Consider the following 21,437-nt stretch of genomic DNA (forward strand, 5'->3'; position numbering starts at 1 on the left):
AAGGGAAGAGTGGTAAGGATAAGGGAAGAGTGGTAAGGATAAGGGAAGAGTTGTAAGGATAAGGGAAAAGTGGTAAGGATAAGGGAAGAGTGGTAAGGATAAGGGAAGAGTGGTAAGGATAAGGGAAGAGTGGTAAGGATAAGGGAAGAGTGGTAAGGATAAGGGAAGAGTGGTAAGGCTAAGGGAAGAGTGGGAGGAATAAGGGAAGAGTGGTAAGGATAAGGGAAGAGTGGTAAGGATAAGGGAAGTGTGGTAAGGATAAGGGAAGAGTGGTAAGGATAAGGGAAGTGTGGTAAGGATAAGGGAGGAGTGGTAAGGATAAGGGAAGAGTGGTAAGGATAAGGGAAGAGTGGTAAGGATAAGGGAAGAGTGGTAAGGATAAGGGAAAGTGGTAAGGATAAGGGAAGAGTGGTAAGGATAAGGGAAAGTGGTAAGGATAAGGGAAGAGTGGTAAGGATAAGGGAAAAGTAAAACAATTGATATTGATCATGCCTCGTCGTGTGTTTTTTCTCAAAGTCTTGTTTCTCTGTTGTTTCTTCTTTTTTTCTTTTCTATGTTGACAATCAATTGCAAGGATCCTTAAACAACGTACACAAACTGAGTGTGATATATAATTGTGAACTGCATAAGCAAACTCACATGGGTTATATTGGCTTTGAGGTCAGCCTTGCATTTTGTTTTCAAAGAAGGTGACAGAAGCAAAACGGTCACCTTTTACAGAGATGTGCTCAGCATGAAGATTTTGCATCCCAAAGAGTTGGAAGAAGGATGTAAGTCAACTTGTAAGGGCCCTCTATGATGGAAAATGGAGCAAGGCAATGGTCGGGTTGGGGCCAGAGGATGATGACCTTGTGGCTGAACTCATCTACAATTATAGAGCGTGAATATCGCCTAGGCAACAACTTCCTCAGTTTGACTCGGCAGTCTAGCCAGGCTGTCAGCAATGCTAAGCTGCTTGGTTGGCCCCTCACTGGGGTTGGAAAGGGCCTCTATATGGCTGAGGCCCTGGGAGGTTATCGCCTCTACCTGGTGGAGAAAGAACAGCCTCCCACTGATCCTGTTCAGAAGGTGTGTCTGGCAGGGTCTGACCTGCAGGAATCAATACACGGCTGCTCCTCCCTTCTGGGGACGAAGATGAAAGAGGGCAATGAGGAGAAGAAGACTGTGCAGATGAGATTCACAGAAACTCAGTGTAAACTAGAGCTTCACAACATTGTTGGGACAGTAGATCATGTGACAGCCTTCGGGCGGATAGCGTTCTCCTGTCCACGGGAGCAGTTGGCAGATCTTGAAGCCTTGATGACAAAAGGAAACCGTAAAATCCTTACTCCCTTGGTTAGCCTGAACACCCCTGGGAATACTTGGTTAGCCTGAACACCCCTGGGAAGGCTTGGTTAGCCTGAACACCCCTGGGAATACTTGGTTAGCCTGAACACCCCTGGGAAGACTTGGTTAGCCTGAACACCCCTGGGAAGGCTTGGTTAGCCTGGATGCCCCTGGGAAGACTTGGTTAGCCTGAACACCCCTGGGAAGGCTTGGTTAGCCTGGACTCCCTGGGAAGACTTGGTTAGCCTGAACACCCCTGGGAAGGCTTGGTTAGCCTGAACACCCCCTGGGAAGACTTGGTTAGCCTGAACACCCCTGGGAAGGCTTGGTTAGCCTGAACACCCCTGGGACTCCCACCCCTGGGAAGGCTTGGTTAGCCTGGGAATACTTGGTTACCCACCCCTGGGAAGAACTCCCTGGGAAGGCTTGGTTAGCCTGGATGCACCCCTGGGAAGGCTTGGTTAGCCTGAACACCCCTGGGAAGGCTTGGTTAGCCTGAACACCCCTGGGAAGGCTTGGTTAGCCTGGACACCCCTGGGAAGGCTTGGTTAGCCTGGACTCCCTGGGAAGGCTTGGTTAGCCTGGACACCCCCTGGGAAGGCTTGGTTAGCCTGAACACCCCTGGGAAGGCTTGGTTAGCCTGAACTCCCCTGGGAAGGCTTGGTTAGCCTGGACACCCCTGGGAAGGCTTGGTTAGCCTGGACACCCCTGGGAAGGCTTGGTTAGCCTGGACACCCCTGGGAAGGCTTGGTTAGCCTGGACTTCCCTGGGAAGGCTTGGTTAGCCTGGACACCCCTGGGAAGGCTTGGTTAGCCTGGACACCCCTGGGAAGGCTTGGTTAGCCTGAACACCCCTGGGAAGGCTTGGTTAGCCTGGACACCCCTGGGAAGGCTTGGTTAGCCTGGACGCCCCTGGGAAGGCTTGGTTAGCCTGGACTTCCCTGGGAAGGCTTGGTTAGCCTGAGAAGGCTACAGTACAAGTGATAATGTGGACTGATTCATATGCAAATGAGATCTGCTTTGTTTTTTGATTTTTCTTTGTGTTTTATTGGTCCCCAGACCCAATAAAGGTTATTTGCATCTCATACTCTCTTTCTATCTCTCTCTATATTCCTCTGTCTGTCTTATATCACTTGTCTATCTCTCTCTTTTTCTCACTCATTCTTCCTCTCCTATCCCTATATCCTTTCTTGTCTCTTTCTCTCCCTCTCTCCCTCTTCTATCTCAGTCCTCTTTCTGTGCACTTCTTACTCCATCTTTCTGCCTTCTCAACACTGTTTGTGAGACAGGACCCAGGGATCTGTTTGCTTCAGCATGGCCTGTTTATATTATGGCCATTACTAACAGGTCAATTCATTTGATCGATGAGATAAAGGACTCACCCCCTTTGGGGATAGTGAGTGTGTGTGTGTGGGGGGGGGATCCAAATGTCCTCACAAGGATACTAAAACAAGAAACATTTGACAAGTGGGGACATTTCAACGGTGCCCCAAAGGAAAATATGTCCACACAGAAACAGAAAGGGAAACAGCTTTAGGCATACAACAATGCAGGCAAACAAATTTGTTCTCTCTCTCTCTCTCTCTCTCTCTCTCTCTCTCTTACACACACACACACACACACACACACACACACACACACACACACACACACACACACACACACACACACACACACACACACACACACACACACACACACACACACACACACACACACACACACACACACACACACACACACACACACACACACACACACTCTTAGTCTCTCTTAGTCTCTTAGTCTCTCTCTCTCTCTCTCTCTCTCTCTCTCTCTCTCGCTCTCTCTCTCTCTATCAGATCAGAGATAAATGGTGGTCGTCATCATGTTAGTTCAATAATATAATAGACTGTGAGTTATGGAGAAATTATAGTATTGTTAATTAATGTTTGGACTGTAGTTTGTTAATGCGTAGTGATGAATATATGATGCATGAATTTTCATGAAGTGACAATCAAATATGGAATGTGTGTGTGTCTCTGGTGCAGGCATATACAGTAGTTTATGACATCATTTTATCTGTAAGCATTAGAGATAGCACTTTACGGGTCACATAAAATCAAGTGTGTGTGTGTGTGTGTCTCGTTAATTGTTGCATATCACGTCATAGTACCTTGTAGCATTAGCCTGACATTGAAAAGCCTAGTAAAGTGCATAGTGATTTAGTAACAGGTTAGGTTAAGGTTGTCTTTCGGTACACACAGCTGGAACATATGATTTAGGAACAGGTTAAGGTTGTCTTCTTGTGTTTTAATGGGACCCCAAATCACGGCTGGATGTGATACAGCCTGGATTCGAACCAGGGACTGTAGTGACACTTCTAGCACTGAGATGCAGTGTCTTTGACCGCTGCGCAGCCGGGGAGTACATACAGCCTAACACACGTGTACTGCCAATTACACAGAAACACGATGCTAACACACCATTAGTACCTGCAATGGCACAGAAACACGATGCTAACACACCATTAGTACCTGCAATGGCACAGAAACACGATGCTAACACACCATTAGTACCTGCAATGGCACAGAAACACAATGCTAACACACCATTAGTACCTGCAATGGCACAGAAACACAATGCCATTAGTACCTGCAATGGCACAGAAACACAATGCTAACACACCATTAGTACCTGCAATGGCACAGAAACACAATGCTAACACACCATTAGTACCTGCAATGGCACAGAAACACAATGCTAACACACCATTAGTACCTGCAATGGCACAGAAACACAATGCTAACACACCATTAGTACCTGCAATGGCACAGAAACACAATGCTAACACACCATTAGTACCTGCAATGGCACAGAAACACAATGCTAACACACCATTAGTACCTGCAATGGCACAGAAACACAATGCTAACACACCATTATTACCTGCTACTCAGTAAGGGACAAATGCACCACTTCATAACTGACTCTAATCACCAATATAAGATGTGTATACGTATGTGTGTGCTTATTTGTCTGTTTGTTTGTGTGTGTGCGTGTGTGCGTGCGTGTGTGTTTGTGTGTGTGTTTGTGTGTGTTTGTGTGTGTTTGTGTGTGTTTGTGTGTGTTTGTGTATTTAATTACCTCCTATTAAACAAACAGTTTAATTAAGGTTACACAGTAGAACAGAAAGTCTAACACAGGCCATCACACTTACAGAGAGGTCTCCACATACTTAAATAACACCGTCATGTCTTTAACAAAGGCCAGTCACATTACATAGAGTTTACAACGAGAGAGAGAGAGAGAGAGGGGGCAAGGGAGAGGGAGGGAGAGAGAGAGCGACGGAGAGGGAGAGGGAGAGACAGAGCGAGAGAGGGACACACACATACACACACCACACACACACGCATATACACACACACACACACACACACACACACACACACACACACACACACACCACACACACACACATATACACACACACACGCACACACACACCAACACACACACACACACCACACACACACACCACACACACGCACACACACACACACACACACACACACACACACACACACACACACACACACACACACACACACACACACACACACGCATACACACACGCACACACACAAGCACACACACACACCCCACACACACATACACACACCACGCACACACGCATATATACACACACACACACCATGGCACAGATGTAAAATATGAGGGGTGTATGTCTCTCTGTGAGTGTATGTATTTGTGTGTGTCTCTCTGTGAGTGTATGTATTTGTGTGTGTGTGTGTGTGTCTGTCTCCACGTGTACATTCACTAGATTAGAGCACGTACCCTCTCTATATAGTACACACAGACACATACACCTTATCTGTTATGATTACCATATGTTAAAGTCAGATGTCTGGCGTACTCTGTCTATCACCTTAGGTGACCAGTGAGTGATGACTACACCTTGTTCCATATAGATCCGTTGGAAGCCCACTATGTCTGTCTGAAACACACCTTAAAACAGCCAGCATGCCCATCTCAGCGCCTTCCTACAAACCTCCATCCTTCACACACTAAAGGTCAATTCTTCCAATCAACCTACATCACAAACTAAATGTCAATTCTTCCTACCAACCTCCATCGAAAACTAAAGGTCAATTCTTCCAATCAACCTCCATCACAAACTAAAGGTGTGTGTGTGTGTGTGTTTGTGTGTATATGCGTGTGTGTGTAGTGTGTTTATGTGTGTGCGGGGTGTGTGTGTGTGTGTGCGTGTGTGTGCGTGTGTGTATGCGTGTGTGTGTGTGTGTGTGTGTGTGTGTGTGTGTGTGTGTGTGTATGCGTGTGTGTGTGTGTGTATATGTGTGTGTGTGTGGTGTGTGTGTATATGCTTGTGTGTGTGGTGTGTGTGTGTGTGTGTGTGTATATGTGTGTGTGTGTGGTGTGTGTGTATATGCTTGTGTGTGTGGTGTGTGTGTGTGTGTGTGTGTGTGTGTGTGTGTGTGTGTGTGTGTGTGTGTGTGTGTGTGTGTGTGTGTGTGTCCAGATCCCAGATGTATTACCCTGGCAACTCCTGGGCCACATATCTTATGTCTAACAGACAGACAGACAGACAGACAAACTGCCCTACTTTTGATTTGAGCAGAGGAAAGTGCTTCACCTCCTTTTCCTCATATCTCTCCTCCCTCTCCTTTCCTATTTGTCAATTTCTTTAGCTTCCTCTCAGGTGGCAGGGTATGGTAAGGTTTGGGTCTTATATAGCTCTCTAGCTGAAGCTCGGTGATTTAGTTACTCGGAAAGGTTTAAAGCAGAGCACGGTACTTTACGGAGAAGATTGGGCCAGGCTGTATGTCGAACTGTGTGTGAATATATGAGTGGATGTGTGTGTGTTTTGTTTGAATGTGGATGGGTAGCGGAAAGACCATTCGTCAACACAGACATAAACCAACACACCATAAAAAAGCTGAAAACGTTTCTTAAGGGACAGTTACATTCCACACAGATACTAATTTGACCTCTAAAGCCCTGACTCTCTACACACGACACCCATCATTCCTACACCTATCTAAGTATGTTTATTATAGCACCAACCACATTCCACTCCCATTCGCCATTCCATCTTAACCCCCCCAGTCCTACCACATTCCACTCCCATTCGCCATTCCCTCTTAACCCCCCCCAGTCCTACCACATTCCATACCCTTTCCCCATTCCATCTTAACCCCCACCCCAGTCCTACCACATTCCATTCCCATTCGCCATTTCCTCTTACCCCCCCACCAGTCCTACCACATTCCATACCCTTTCCCCATTCCATCTTAATCCCCCCCAGTCCTACCACATTCCATTCCCATTCGCCATTCCATCTTAACCCCCACCCCAGTCCTACCACATTCCATTCCCATTCGCCATTCCATCTTAACCCCCACCCCAGTCCTACCACATTTCATTCCCATTATTTCCTCTTACCCCCCCACCAGTCCTACCACATTCCATACCCTTTCCCCATTCCATCTTAATCCCCCCAGTCCTACCACATTCCATTCCCATTCGCCATTCCATCTTAACCCCCCCCCAGTCCTACCACATTCCATTCCCATTCGCCATTCCATCTTAATCCCCCACAGTCCTACCACATTCCACTCCCATTCGCCATTCCATCTTAACCCCCCAGTCCTACCACATTCCATTCTCCCATCTTAACCCCCCCCGCCATTCCATCCCATTAATCTTAAACCCCCCAGTCCTACCACATTCCACTCCCATTCGCCATTCCATCTTAACCCCCCCCTGTCCTACCACATTCCACTCCCATTCGCTATTCCATCTTAACCAATCAATCAGAGCTGCATCAGAAAACTGATCTGTTTCCTCTCCTCTCCTCTCAACTCCACTTCTCACCTCTCGGATAAATGAGAATCTGAGAGTGTGAATCAAAAGCAAAATGGCACATTTGAGCAGGGAGAGATGGAAACTATGAGTGATAGAATTACTAGATTGAATGGAAAGCACATGGAAGTGAGCAGGTCTACACAAAGTGGTGGTAATGACACTTAAACCTCAGTACACTGCAAACAACTGGAAGTGAGCAGGTCTACACAAAGTGGTGGTAATGACACTTAAACCTCAGCATATTGCAAACAACTGGAAGTGAGCAGGTCTACACAAAGTGGTGGTAATGACACTTAAACCTCAGTACACTGCAAACAACTGGACGTGAGCAGGTCTACACAAAGTGGTGGTAATGACACTTAAACCTCAGTACACTGCAAACAACTGGACGTGAGCAGGTCTACACAAAGTGGTGGTAATGACACTTAAACCTCAGCATATTGCAAACAACTGGACGTGAGCAGGTCTACACAAAGTGGTGGTAATGACACTTAAACCTCAGCATATTGCAAACAACTGGAAGTGAGCAGGTCTACACAAAGTGGTGGTAATGACACTTAAACCTCAGCATATTGCAAACAACTGGAAGTGAGCAGGTCTACACAAAGTGGTGGTAATGACACTTAAACCTCAGCATATTGCAAACAACTGGAAGTGAGCAGGTCTACACAAAGTGGTGGTAATGACACTTAAACCTCAGCATATTGCAAACAACTGGAAGTGAGCAGGTCTACACAAAGTGGTGGTAATGACACTTAAACCTCAGCATACTGCAAACAACTGGAAGTGAGCAGGTCTACACAAAGTGGTGGTAATGACACTTAAACCTCAGCATATTGCAAACAACTGGAAGTGAGCAGGTCTACACAAAGTGGTGGTAATGACACTTAAACCTCACCGTACTGCAAACAACTGGAAGTGAGCAGGTCTACACAAAGTGGTGGTAATGACACTTAAACCTCAGCATACTGCAAACACAGACACAAAAAAACAAGAATCTGAGTGGCAGAAAATTATACAGGATTATGAAATTACCATAGCTTTATTAACCCCCTCACCCCCCCCCCACTCCCACACACACTCACTCTCTCTCTCCTAGATCTGAAGGCTAACACATTATTACCCAATTCTAATATGATGACAATCCCATCATGTTACATACAAGTGTGGGATCTTAATTTGACCAGTATTGCCACAGCAAAATAAACCTGCAGCAACAACATTTGAACGTGTAGTCTATAAAGTGGTGCGGCAGGTAGTCTAGTGGTTAGAGCGTTAGACTTGTAACCAGGAAGGTTTGAAGATCGAATCCCAGAACTGATGAGGTAAAAATCTTGTTCTTCCACTGAACAGGCAGTTAACCCACTGTAGGCCATCATTGAAAATAAGAATTTGTTCTTAACTGACTTGCCTGGTTAAATAAAAAAAGGTGGGTTTTCAGTGAATTTATGTTAAAACACAACACTTATCTGCAGGAAAATGTTTATCCACAACAGAGGGATCAAATTAAGATCCTACATCTGTATGTGTACGGTGGTGGATCAGCTATCAGGTAATATGAAAGATCTGGTGCGATTTTCTAGTTATGGGCTTCAAACAAAACACTGGATCATCTATACAAACATGCCATTCTATTTCTCCTCTATCTGAACCTTCTTGAATACTGTTTATGTGACTGGCCAGGTTGTTATGGTTGGGACTATGAGATCTGTGTGGGCAGGACATCCTAAAGACATGTTTACAGTATATAAATAGCACTTCAAAATGCCAATTCAAAACAACTGCTGATACAAAACATCACACCAGAGTCTGGACCGATACTCTAAGAAAAAAAAGGCACTTTTCTAGAACCTAAAAGGGGTCTTTGGCTGAACCCTAACCATAACCCTTTGTAGAACCATTTTGGTTCTGGGTAGAAATCTTTTGGGTTCCAGGTAGAACCCTTACCGGAGACAGGTTCTACCTGGATCCAAAAATGGTTATCTAATGGGGACAGAGAAGAACCCTTTTGGAACCACTTTTTCTAAAGAGTAGCCTGTGAGCACAGAGTCCCTGTACATTGTGTCTGGTCCTAGTTATGTAGCCTGTGAGCACAGAGTCCCTGTACATTGTGTCTGGTCCTAGTTATGTAACCTGGGAGCACAGAGTCACTGTATATTGTGTCTGGTCCTAGTTATGTAGCCTGTGAGCACAGAGTCCCTGTACATTGTGTCTGGTACTAGTTATGTAACCTGGGAGCACACATAGTCCCTGTACATTGTGTCTGGTCCTAGTTATGTAGGCTGGGAGCACAGAGTCCCTGTAGTCCCTGTTACATTGTGTCTGGTCCTAGTTATGTAGCCTGGGAGCACAGAGTCCCTGTACATTGTGTCTGGTCCTAGTTATGTGGGAGCCTGGTGTCTGGTCCTAGTTATGTAGCCTGGGAGCACACAGAGTCCCTGTACATTGTGTCTGGTCCTAGTTATGTAGCCTGGGAGCACACAGAGTCCCTGTATATTGTGTCTGGTCCTAGTTATGTAGCCTGTGAGCACACAGAGTCCCTGTACACAGTCTCGTAGCTCTTAGTACTATGTGTGTGTGTGTGTGTGTGTGTGTGTGTGTGTGTGTGTGTGTGTGTGTGTGTGTGTGTGTGTGTGTGTGTGTGTGTGTGTGTGTGTGTGTGTGTGTGTGTGTGTGTGTGTGTGTGTGTCTGTGTGTGTGTGTGTGTGGGGGGGGGGTGCGTGCGTGCGTGTTCGTGTGTTCGTGTGTTCGTGTGTTTGTGTTTTCTCTCATCAGTGTCCCAGAGATGAAGGATTGGAATGGCAGATATTGAGAGGGAGAAAGCAGGGAAAATGGACACTTGTGAAGCGAGAGAGAGAGAGAAAGAGAGAGAGAGAGATATAAAGAGGAGAGAAGAAGAACCATAGTAAAGGTCTCTCTCTCCTTTCCCCTTCAGTGCTTCTTTCACCAAGCATTCAGCAACTGTCATCCCCTGACATCAACAGACTCACTAGCAGAGAGTGTCAGACACAAACACACACGCACGCACGCACGCACGCACACACACACACACACACACACACACACACACACACACACACACACACACACACACACATTGACACACACAAACACACACACACACATACACATACACACAATATGCCACAATAATTTCTATTTCCTCTTCTTTCACACAGACCTGAATCTGTGAACGTTCTGTCACTGATCAATACAATTGGGAATACAGAATGGAAGGAAAGGCAGAGAGACAGAAATGGGACGGACGGACAGACAGGTGGATGGACGGACGGACAGACAGACAGATGTGCGGACGGACAGATATTTGGGCGGATGGACAGACTGACAGACAGGTGGGCGGACAGACAGGTGGGCAGACAGACAGACTGACAGACAGGTGGGCGGATGGACGGACAGACAGGTGGGCGGACGGACGGACAGACAGGTGGGCGGATGGACAGACAGACAGGTGGGCGAACGGACAGACAGGTGGGCGGACGGACAGACACGTGGGCGGACGGACGGACAGACAGGTGGGCGGACGGACTGACAGACAGGTGGGCGGATGGACTGACAGACAGGTGGGCGGACGCACGGACAGACGGGTGGGCGGACGGACAGACTGACAGACAGGTGGGCGGACGGACAGACACTTCAGCGGACGGACGGACAGAAAGGTGGGCGACGGACAGACTGACAGAAAGATGGGCGGAAGGACAGACAGACAGACAGACAGACAGACAGACAGACAGGCAGACAGGTGGGCTGACGGACAGACAGGTGGGCGGACGGACGGACAGGCAGATGGGCGGACGGACAGACTGACAGACAGATGGGCGGAAGGACAGACAGGTGGGCGGACAGACAGACAGACAGACAGGTGTGCGGACAGACAGACAGGTGGGCGGACGGACAGACAGACAGGTGTTCGGATGGACAGACAGGTGGGCGGACGGACAGACTGACAGACAGATGGGCGGAAGGACAGACATTTGTGCGGACGGACAGACTGACAGACAGGTGGTCGGACAGACAGGTGGGCAGACAGACAGACTGACAGACAGGTGGGCGGATGGACGGACAGACAGGTGGGCGGATGGACAGACAGACAGGTGGGCGGAAGGACGGACAGACAGGTGGGCGGACGGACAGACTGACAGGTGGCCGGACGGACGGACAGGTGGGTGGATGGACAGACAGACAGGTGGGCGGACGGACGGACAGACAGACAGGTGGGCGGACGGACAGACAGACAGACAGACAGGTGGGCGGACGGACAGACAGACAGACAGACAGGTGGGCGGACGGACAGACAGACAGGTGGGCGGACGGATTGACAGGTGGGCGGAAGGACAGACATTTGTGCGGAGGGACAGACTGACAGACAGGTGGTCGGACAGACAGACAGACAGATGGGCGGGCAGACAGGTGGGCGGACGGACAGACTGACAGACAGGTGGGCGGATGGACGGACAGACAGGTGGGCGGACGGACAGGACAGACAGACAGGTGGGCGGACGGACAGACAGGTGGGCGGACGGACAGACAGCACAGGTGGGCGGACGGACGGACAGACAGGTGGGCGGACAGGACAGACAGACACACAGGTGGACGGACAGACTGGACAGACAGGTGGGCGGACTGACAGACAGGTGGGTGGACGGACAGACAGACAGGTGGGCGGACGGACTGACAGACAGGTGGGCGGACGGACAGACAGACAGGTGGGCGGACGGACAGACAGACAGGTGGGCGGACGGACAGACTGACAGACATGTGGGCTGACGGACAGACACTTCGGCCGACAGACAGACAGACAGACAGACAGACAGACAGACAGACAGACAGGTGGGCGGACGGACAGACAGGTGTGCGGACGGACAGACAGGTGGACGGGCGGACGGACAGACAGGTGGGCGACGGACAGACTGACAGACAGGTGGGCAGAAGGACAGACAGGTGGGCGGACGGACAGACAGACAGACACGTGGGCAGACGGACGGACAGACAGGTGGGAGGACGGACTGACAGAGAGACAGGTGGGCGGACGGACAGACAGGTGGGTGGACGGACAGACTGACAGACAGACAGGTGGGCGGACGGACAGACTGACAGACAGGTGGGCGGACGGACAGACAGACAGATGGGCGGACGGACAGACAGGTGGGCGGACGGACAGACTGACAGACAGGTGGGCAGAAGGACAGACAGGTGGGCGGACGGACAGACAGACAGACAGACAGGTGGGCGGACGGACAGACAGGTGGGCGGACGGACAGACTAACAGAGAGACAGGTGGGTGGACAGACGGACAGACAGACAGGTGGGCGGACGGACAGACTGACAGACAGGTTTGCGGACAGACATACAGGTGGGCGGACAGACAAACTGACAGACAGGTGGGCGGACAGACAGGTGGGTGGACAGACAGACTGACAGACAGGTGGGCGGATGAACGGACAGACAGGTGGGTGGACGGACAGACAAGTGGGCGGACAGACGGACAGACATGTGGACGGACGGACGAACAGACAGGTGGGAGGACGGACTGACAGACAGACAGGTGGGCGGACGGACAGACAGGTGGGCGGATGGTCTGACTGACAGACAGGTGGGCGGACGGACAGACAGGTGGGCGGATGGACATACAGACAGACAGGTGGGCGGATGGACAGACTGACAGACAGGTGGGCGGAAGGACAGACAGGTGGGCGGACGGACATACAGACAGACAGGTGGGCGGACGGACAGACAGACAAATGGGCGGACGGACACACACTTCGGCGGACAGACAGAGTAGTTAGTTTATAACTTGACCTTAGCTTCCTACCCGAACCAACATTTTGGAGATTAGGGCGTATCCACAAAGCCTATCAGAATAGAACATTTGGTTGTAACTGCTGAGAACAGAGACATTACACTCAGAACAGAGACATTTCACTCCTATACTTTTGGGTCAAAATAAAAGCTATGCATAAAGCCTCTTTCGTCATAAGAGTCCCACCTAGACGACAGATATTTAGGTGACATGGTGAGTTGTTCTTACCAGCAGGTGTCTTGATAATATTAAGATCAGTCACTTTCCTGAATGTTTGGATATTTCCATATGATCTCTGGACCTACTGTACACCCACATCCTCTTATTTCTAGTTCACCCTTTGGAGCGCAATTATCACTTTATTAAAAACATCTATGCATATTTTGGTTCATGACTATAAGTTGGGCAATGGAAGGCATCTCGGGCCTATGTTAACTTTGATTGTGTTTGATAAAAATGTTACATCTTTCAAACATTTTATTCAGAAATATCGGCAAACTATCGGCAAAATACCTCAAACTGTCGTGATGACCAGCTGAGATGAACTTGTTAGAGTTGATTTTACTCCTGGCTCAGACGTTGTCTAGGCAGTGTCTTAACACCTACTGCTAAAACCTACTCTGAGCTGGGAATTGTCTTACAACAGGATTTAACCGGATTCCTAGATTCTTTTCTTTTAGATGCTTTGTGGATCTGGGCCCTGTTGGTAGACACCCTGCCAACCATCAGATACACAAAGACAGCTACTTAGCAGGAGTGAGGATAATGATGTGTGTGTGTGTGTGTGTGTTTGTGTGTGTGTGTGTGTGTGTGTGTGTGTGTGTGTGTGTGTGTGTGTGTGTGTGTGTGTGTGCGTGCGTGCGTGCGTGCGTGCGTGTGTGTGTGTGTGTGTGCGTGCGTGCATGTGTGGTGTGTGTGTGTGTGTGTGTGTGTGTGTGTGTGTGTGTGTGTGTGTGTTGTGTGTGTGTGTGTGTGTGTGTGTGTGTGCGTGCGTGCGTGCGTGCGTGCGTGCGTGTGTGTGTGTGTGTGTGTGCGTGCATGTGTGGTGCGTGTGTGTGTGTGTGTGTGTGTGTGTGTGTGTGTGTGTGTGTGTGTGTGTGTGTGGTGCGTGTGCGCGCGCCTATAATCTCAGGCTCATTCTCAGGACTGTCTGTTGCTCTCCCAACCAGCTCTCAAAGTTTCACATCAGTGGGACTGTGTTTCTCAAACATTCAATTTCGAAGTTGTTCCAAACGTCAAATTTCAAAGTGTTTAAGGTTCAGTATAGGCATTAACTCAGATTTTTTTAAAGGTTTGCGATAGGCTTAAAGCAAAAACATCAAAAACAACTTCTATCACTCGATTCAAACTTTCAAACTTAGGAATCAGAGGCAGGTGCTAATGCCTAGCCACCATCCCTGCCTAGCAAAACCAAAAACTACTTGAAGGTAACAGAGCTCACTGTTGCCCCTAGTGGCCGGTTTCCACCTCAACTCCCAACGTCCTCAGACATGGATGGACTTCGAATACTGACTTGTATCACGGGTGACCTGCCTGGGACTGACTTGTATCACGGGTGACCTGGCTGGGACTGACTTGTATCACGGGTGACCTGCCTGGGACTGACTTGTATCATGGGTGACCTGGCTGGGACTGACTTGTATCACGGTTGACCTGCATGGGACTGACTTGTATCACGGGTGACCTGGCTGGGCTGACTGATCACGGGTGACCTGGCTGGGACTGACTTGTATCCTGGCTGGGACGGGTGACCTGGCTGGGACTGACTTGTATCACAGGTGACCTGGCTGGGACTAACTTGTATCACAGGTGACCTGGCTGGGACTGACTTGTATCACGGGTGACCTGCCTGGGACTGACTTGTATCACGGGTGACCTGGCTGGGACTGACTTGTATCACGGGTGACCTGGCTGGGACTGACTTGTATCACGGGTGACCTGCCTGGGACTGACTTTTATCACGGTGACCTGGCTGGGACTGACTTGTATCACGGGTGACCTGCCTGGGACTGACTTGTATCACGGGTGACCTGGCTGGGACTGACTTGTATCACGGGTGACCTGGCTGGGACTGACTTGTATCACGGGTGACCTGCCTGGGAATGACTTGTATCACAGGTGACCTGGCTGGGACTGCGCTTTCTCTCCCGTGTATACACGCATGCCTGCTCCTTGATGAGCTGTCTCTCCCGTGTATCCATTCATGCCTGCTCCGTGATGAGCTGTCTCTCCCGTGTATCCACGCATGCCTGCTCCTTGATGAGCTGTCTCTCCCGTGTATCCATTCATGCCTGCTCCGTGATGAGCTGTCTCTCCCGTGTATCCACGCATGCCTGCTCCTTGATGAGCTGTCTCTCCCGTGTATCCATTCATGCCTGCTCCGTGATGAGCTGTCTCTCCCGTGTATCCTCACATGTCTGCTCTGTGATGAGCTGTCTCTCCCGTGTATCCACACATGCCTGCTCCGTGATGAGCTGTCTCTCCCGTGTATCCACGCATGCCTGCTCCGTGATGAGCTGTCTCTCCCGTGTATACACGCATGCCTGCTCCGTGATGAGCTGTCTCTCCCGTGTATCCATTCATGCCTGCTCCGTGATGAGCTGTCTCTCCCGTGTATCCACAAATGCCTGCTCCTTGATGAGCTGTCTCGCCCGTGTATCCATTCATGCCTGCTCCGTGATGAGCTGTCTCTCCCGTGTATCCACGCATGCCTGCTCCTTGATGAGCTGTCTCTCCCGTGTATCCATTCATGCCTGCTCCGTGATGAGCTGTCTCTCCCGTGTATCCACACATGTCTGCTCCGTGATGAGCTGTCTCTCCCGTGTATCCACACATGCCTGCTCCGTGATGAGCTGTCTCTCCCGTGTATCCACGCATGCCTGCTGTCTCTCCCGTGTATCCACACATGCCTGCTCCATGATTAGCTGTCTCTCCCGTGTATCCACGCATGCCTGCTCCGTGATGAGCTGTCTCTCCCGTGTATACACGCATGCCTGCTCCGTGATGAGCTGTCTCTCCCGTGTATCCATTCATGCCTGCTCCGTGATGAGCTGTCTCTCCCGTGTATCCACACATGCCTGCTCCTGTGTTCATAGGCTGTGATCTGTCTTAACAAAAGCCTGTCAGCGCCTCTCTGAGAGAAAGAAACAAAAAGAAATAGACATGAACTGACATGATACACTCACAGGAGATTAAAGGCATGAGCTGGACATCATGTGTGTGTGTGTGTGCGTGTATGATTGTTTTGGGAAGCTTTGATAAGGTGCATGTTTGGTCTGTGCTGTATTCAGTGAAAGTGTGTGCATGTCTTTCAGTGTGTTTGATGTGTTTTGTGTTTCTTGGTTGTCTTAGTAGATAGGATCCTGCCATGGCTGAGTTCATGGTTAAATATGATCTGCGACAAGGACAACCAATACGACTGTCTGGGGAGGACTGTCTGAGGAGAACTGTCTGAGGAGGACTGTCTGAGGAGAACTGTCTGAGGAGAACTGTCTGAGGAGAACTGTCTGAGGAGAACTGTCTGAGGAGGACTGTCTGAGGAGGACTGTCTGAGGAGAACTGTCTGAGGAGAACTGTCTGAGGAGGACTGTCTGAGGAGGACTGTCTGAGGAGGACTGTCTGAGGAGGACTGTCTGAGGAGAGGAGGACTGTCTGAGGAGGACTGTGGTCTGAGGAGGACTGTCTGAGGAGGACTGTCTGAGGAGGACTGTCTGAGGAGGACTGTCTGAGGAGGACTGTCTGAGTAGAACTGTCTGAGGAGGACTGTCTGAGGAGGACTGAGGAGGACTGTCTGAGGATGACTGAGGAGGATGGTCTGAGGAGAACTGTCTGAGGAGAACTGTCTGAGGAGGACTGTCTGAGGAGGACTGTCTGAGGAGGACTGTCTGAGTAGAACTGTCTGAGGAGGACTGTCTGAGTAGAACTGTCTGAGGAGGACTGTCTGGGTAGAACTGTCTGAGGAGGACTGAGGAGGACGGTCTGAGGAGAACTGTCTGAGGAGGACTGTCTGAGGAGGACTGTCTGAGGAGGACTGTCTGAGGAGGACTGTCTGAGGAGAACTGTCTGAGGAGGACTGTCTGAGGAGGACTGTCTGAGGAGGAACTGTCTGAGGAGAACTGTCTGAGTAGAGTCTGACTGTCTGAGGAGAACTGTCTGAGGAGAACTGTCTGAGGAGAACTGTCTGAGGAGAACTGTCTGAGGAGGACTGTCTGAGGAGGACTGTCTGAGGAGGACTGAGGAGGACTGTCTGAGGAGAAATGTCTGAGTAGAACTGTCTGAGGAGGACTGTCTGAGGAGGACTGAGGAGGACTGTCTGAGGAGAACTGTCTGAGTAGAACTGTCTGAGGAGGACTGTCTGAGGAGGACTGTGTCTGAGAACTGTCTGAGGAGGACTGTCTGAGGAGGACTGTCTGAGGAGGAGGGTCTGACTGTCTGAGGAGAACTGTCTGAGGAGGACTGTCTGAGGAGGACTGTCTGAGGAGGTCTGTCTGAGGAGGACTGTCTGTCTGAGGAGGACTGTCTGAGGAGAACTGTCTGAAGCAGACTGTCTGAGGAGGACTGTCTGAAGCGGACTGTCTGAGGAGGACTGTCTGTGGAGGACTGTCTGAGGAGGACTGTCTGAGGAGGACTGTCTGAGGAGGACTGTCTGAAGAGGACTGAGGAGGACGGTCTGAGGAGAAGAGGACTGTCTGAGGAGGACTGTCTGAGGAGGACTGTCTGAGGAGAACTGTCTGAGGAGGAATGTCTGAGGAGGACTGTCTGAGGAGAGGAGGACTGTCTGAGGAGAACTGTCTGAGGAGGACTGTCTGAGGAGGAATGTCTGAGGAGGACTGTCTGAGGAGGACTGTCTGAGGAGGACTGAGGAGGACTGTCTGAGGAGGACTGAGGAGGACGGTCTGGGGATGACTGTCTGAGGAGGACTGTCTGAGGAGGACTGTCTGAGTAGGACTGTCTGAGGAGGACTGAGGAGAACTGTCTGGGGATGACTGTCTGAGGAGGACTGTCTGAGGAGGACTGTCTGAGTTGAACTGTCTGAGTAGAACTGTCTGAGGAGGTCCGTCTGAGGAGGTCTGTCTGAGGAGGACTGAGGAGGACGGTCTGAGGAGGACTGTCTGAGGAGGACTGTCTGAGGAGGACTGTCTGAGGAGGACTGTCTGAGGAGAACTGTCTGGGGAGGGGAGGACTGTCTGAGGATGACTGTCTGAGGAGGACTGTGTCTGAGGAGGACTGTCTGAGGAGGACTGTCTGAGGAGAACTGTCTGAGGATGTCTGTCTGAGGAGGACTGTCTCAGGAGGACTGTCTGAGGAGGACTGTCTGAGGAGGACTGTCTGAGGAGGTCTGTCTGAGGAGGACTGTCTGAGGAGGACTGTCTGAGGAGGTCTGTCTGAGGAGGTCTGTCTGTCTGAGGAGGTCTGTCTGAGGAGGACTGTCTGAAGCAGACTGTCTGAGGAGGTCTGTCTGAGGAGGACTGTCCGAGGAGGTTTGTCCGAGGAGGACTGTCTGAAGCAGACTGTCTGAGGAGGTCTGTCTGAGGAGGACTGTCTGAAGCAGACTGTCTGAGGAGAACTGTCTGAGGAGGACTGTCTGAGGAGGACTGTCTGAGGAGGACTGTCTGAGGAGGTCTGTCTGAGGAGGACTGTCTGAAGCGGACTGTCTGTCTGAGGAGGTCTGTCTGAGGAGGACTGTCTGAGGAGGACTGTCTGAGGAGGTCTGTCTGTGGAGGTCTGTCTGTCTGAGGAGGTCTGTCTGAGGAGGACTGTCTGAAGCAGACTGTCTGAGGAGGACTGTCTGAAGCGGACTGTCTGAGGAGGACTGTCTGAGGAGGACTGTCTGAGGAGGACTGTCTGAGGAGGTCTGTCTGAGGAGGACTGTCTGAGGAGGACTGTCTGAGGCAGACTGTCTGGAGGACTGTCTGAGGAGGACTGTCTGAGGAGGACTGTCTGAGGAGGACTGTCTGAGGAGAACTGTCTGAGGAGAACTGTCTGAGGAGGTCTGTCTGAGGAGGACTGTCTGAGGAGGACTGTCTGAGGAGAACTGTCTAAGGAGGACTGTCTGAGGAGGACTGTCTGATGAGGTCTGTCTGAGGAGAGAGCCATAGTGGCTATTAAACTGTGTTACAGAGAGAACAGAGGGAGAGAGAGAGAGAGAGACTGGAATGGAGGGAGGTCTCAGAGAGAAGAGGGAGTACCATTCTTCTTCTGCCTCTTTCTCTTCTGCTTTTTCTTCTTCTGCTTCTTTTTCTTCTGCTTTTTCTTCTTCTGCTTTTTCTTCTTCTTCTGCTTTTTCTTCTTCTCCTGCTTTTTCTTCTTCTTCTTCTGCTTTTTCTTCTTCTCCTGCTTTTTCTTCTTCTGCTATTTCTTCTTCTGCTTTTTCTTCTTTTTCTTCTTCTTCTTTTTCTTCTTCTGCTGCTTTTTCTTCTGCTTTTTCTTCTTCTTCTGCTTGTTCTTCTTCTGCTTTTTCTTCTTCTTCTTCTGCTTTTTCTTCTTCTGCTTTTTCTTCTTCTGCTTTTTCTTCTTCTGCTTTTTCTTCTGCTTTTTCTTTTTCTTCTTCTGCTTTTTCTCCTTCTTCTGCTTTTTCTTCTTATTTTTACTACAACTGTAGGTCTCCCACTAATGTCCATTGAGGAAGAGGTAGGTCTGTTGCTCTGTGGAGAAATGTTCCAACAACATAATAATACCAAACATTTCGTGTTTTGCTAACTAACTATTGATCTGGAGAAGGATTGAAACATGTTGTTTTTAAACATGCCACTGTTATTGTTATACTATACAGTCATACAGTATATTATCTGTTCATCAACATGAGGGGCTGATTAATCTCTGGACACACACACACACACACACACACACACACACACACACACACACACACACACACACACACACACACACACACACACACACACACACACACACTCACACATGAACGCACATGCACGCACGCACACACACAAACGCACACATAAGCACACACACACACACACGCATGCACTCATGCATTCACACACACAAGAGTTCATCAGAGCTGGTCCTGTGGTGTTGAGTGGTTCTGTGTAAATTGAAATGTTTCTGTTAATGAGATATTAAATCATATTTTTTCCATTATTCTCTCTAATTACATACAGCAGTGACAAGTGACAATAGTCACTAAGAACCAATTTACAAGAACACGCAAATTAATTTTAGAGAGAGAGAGAGGGAGAGAGGGAGGGAGGGAGAGAGGGAGAGAGAGAGAGAGAGAGAGAGAGAGAGAGAGAGATAGAGAGGCAGAGAGAGAGAGAGAGACAGAGAGACGAGAATCATAAAGGACAATGGAGAACAGGAGATGAACGAATGTATAGAGGCTGATTTAAAGAGCTAAGAGTTCATGGGAAAAACAATAATATATAAAGGCAACAGAGAAAGTAAGAGGTAAGATATAAGAATGTGATGAAAATAGAGAGACAGAGTAAGACTGAGACTGAGAGAGAAAGAGACAGAGACAGAGACAGACAGACAGAGAAAGAAACAGACATACAGAGAAAGAAAGAAACAGAGAGAAAAAGAAACAGAGAGAGAGAGAGAGAGAGAGAGTGATAGAAACAGAGAAAGATAGAAACAGAGAGAAAAAGAAACAGAGAGAGAGAAAGAGAAAGATAGAAACAGAGAAAGATAGAAACAGAGAGACAAAGAGAGAGAAAGACAGAGAGAGAGAGACAGAGAAAGACAGAGAGAGAGAGACAGAGAAAGATAGCAACCGAGAACGAGAGATAGAGAGAGACAGAGAAAGATAGAAACAGAGAGATAAAGATATGCTCAAATTCACTGGTGCAAAACTCCAATTGGCTTTATTAAAACGGTTTAATTTGATCCTGAGTGTCGGTTATTTCCATAACATCTGGAATCAAGGACTCATAACCCCAATCTTTAAGAACGGAGACCAATGTGACCCTAACAATTACAGAGGCATTTGTGTGAACAGTAACCTGGTGAAGGTTTTCTGTAGTATTATAAATGTAAGAGTTTTCAACTTCCTTAATAAGCACAATGTCTTAGGTAAAATAATCATTTAACTTGTACCAAAACCTCGCACAACTGATCATGTTTACACCCTATTGTTTTGTATTTCATAGTGTTCAGTGCTTTTCTTTTTAAAATCGTCATGAACACTTACCATGCCGCATCTTGGTCCGATCCTTGCTCCTCTTCAGACGAAGAGGAGGAAATCTGCCGTTACAGCTTGCCATAAAGTGATGGACAGTGTCTGACAGACCAACCAACCTGCACATGTCCTCTATGCTTATTGTTATTGTTATTGTATAGATATTTTTACCCTTGATTATTGTTGTTACTGATTGTCCCATTTTCAATCTTGATTTTTACTATTTGAATTATGTTAATATCGTAATTTAATCACTTAATCTCTTCGG

General features: G+C 48.9%; 1 pseudogene; it reads left to right on the forward strand.

The window, feature by feature from the left end:
* Nucleotides 1-733: 733 nt before the first annotated feature.
* LOC135545106 (glyoxalase domain-containing protein 4-like) lies at nt 734-10,023 on the forward strand (annotated as a pseudogene).
* The last annotated feature ends 11,414 nt before the right edge of the window (nt 10,024-21,437 follow it).

Source organism: Oncorhynchus masou, chromosome 9, assembly GCF_036934945.1.
Source record: "Oncorhynchus masou masou isolate Uvic2021 chromosome 9, UVic_Omas_1.1, whole genome shotgun sequence".
Lineage (NCBI taxonomy): Eukaryota > Metazoa > Chordata > Actinopteri > Salmoniformes > Salmonidae > Oncorhynchus > Oncorhynchus masou.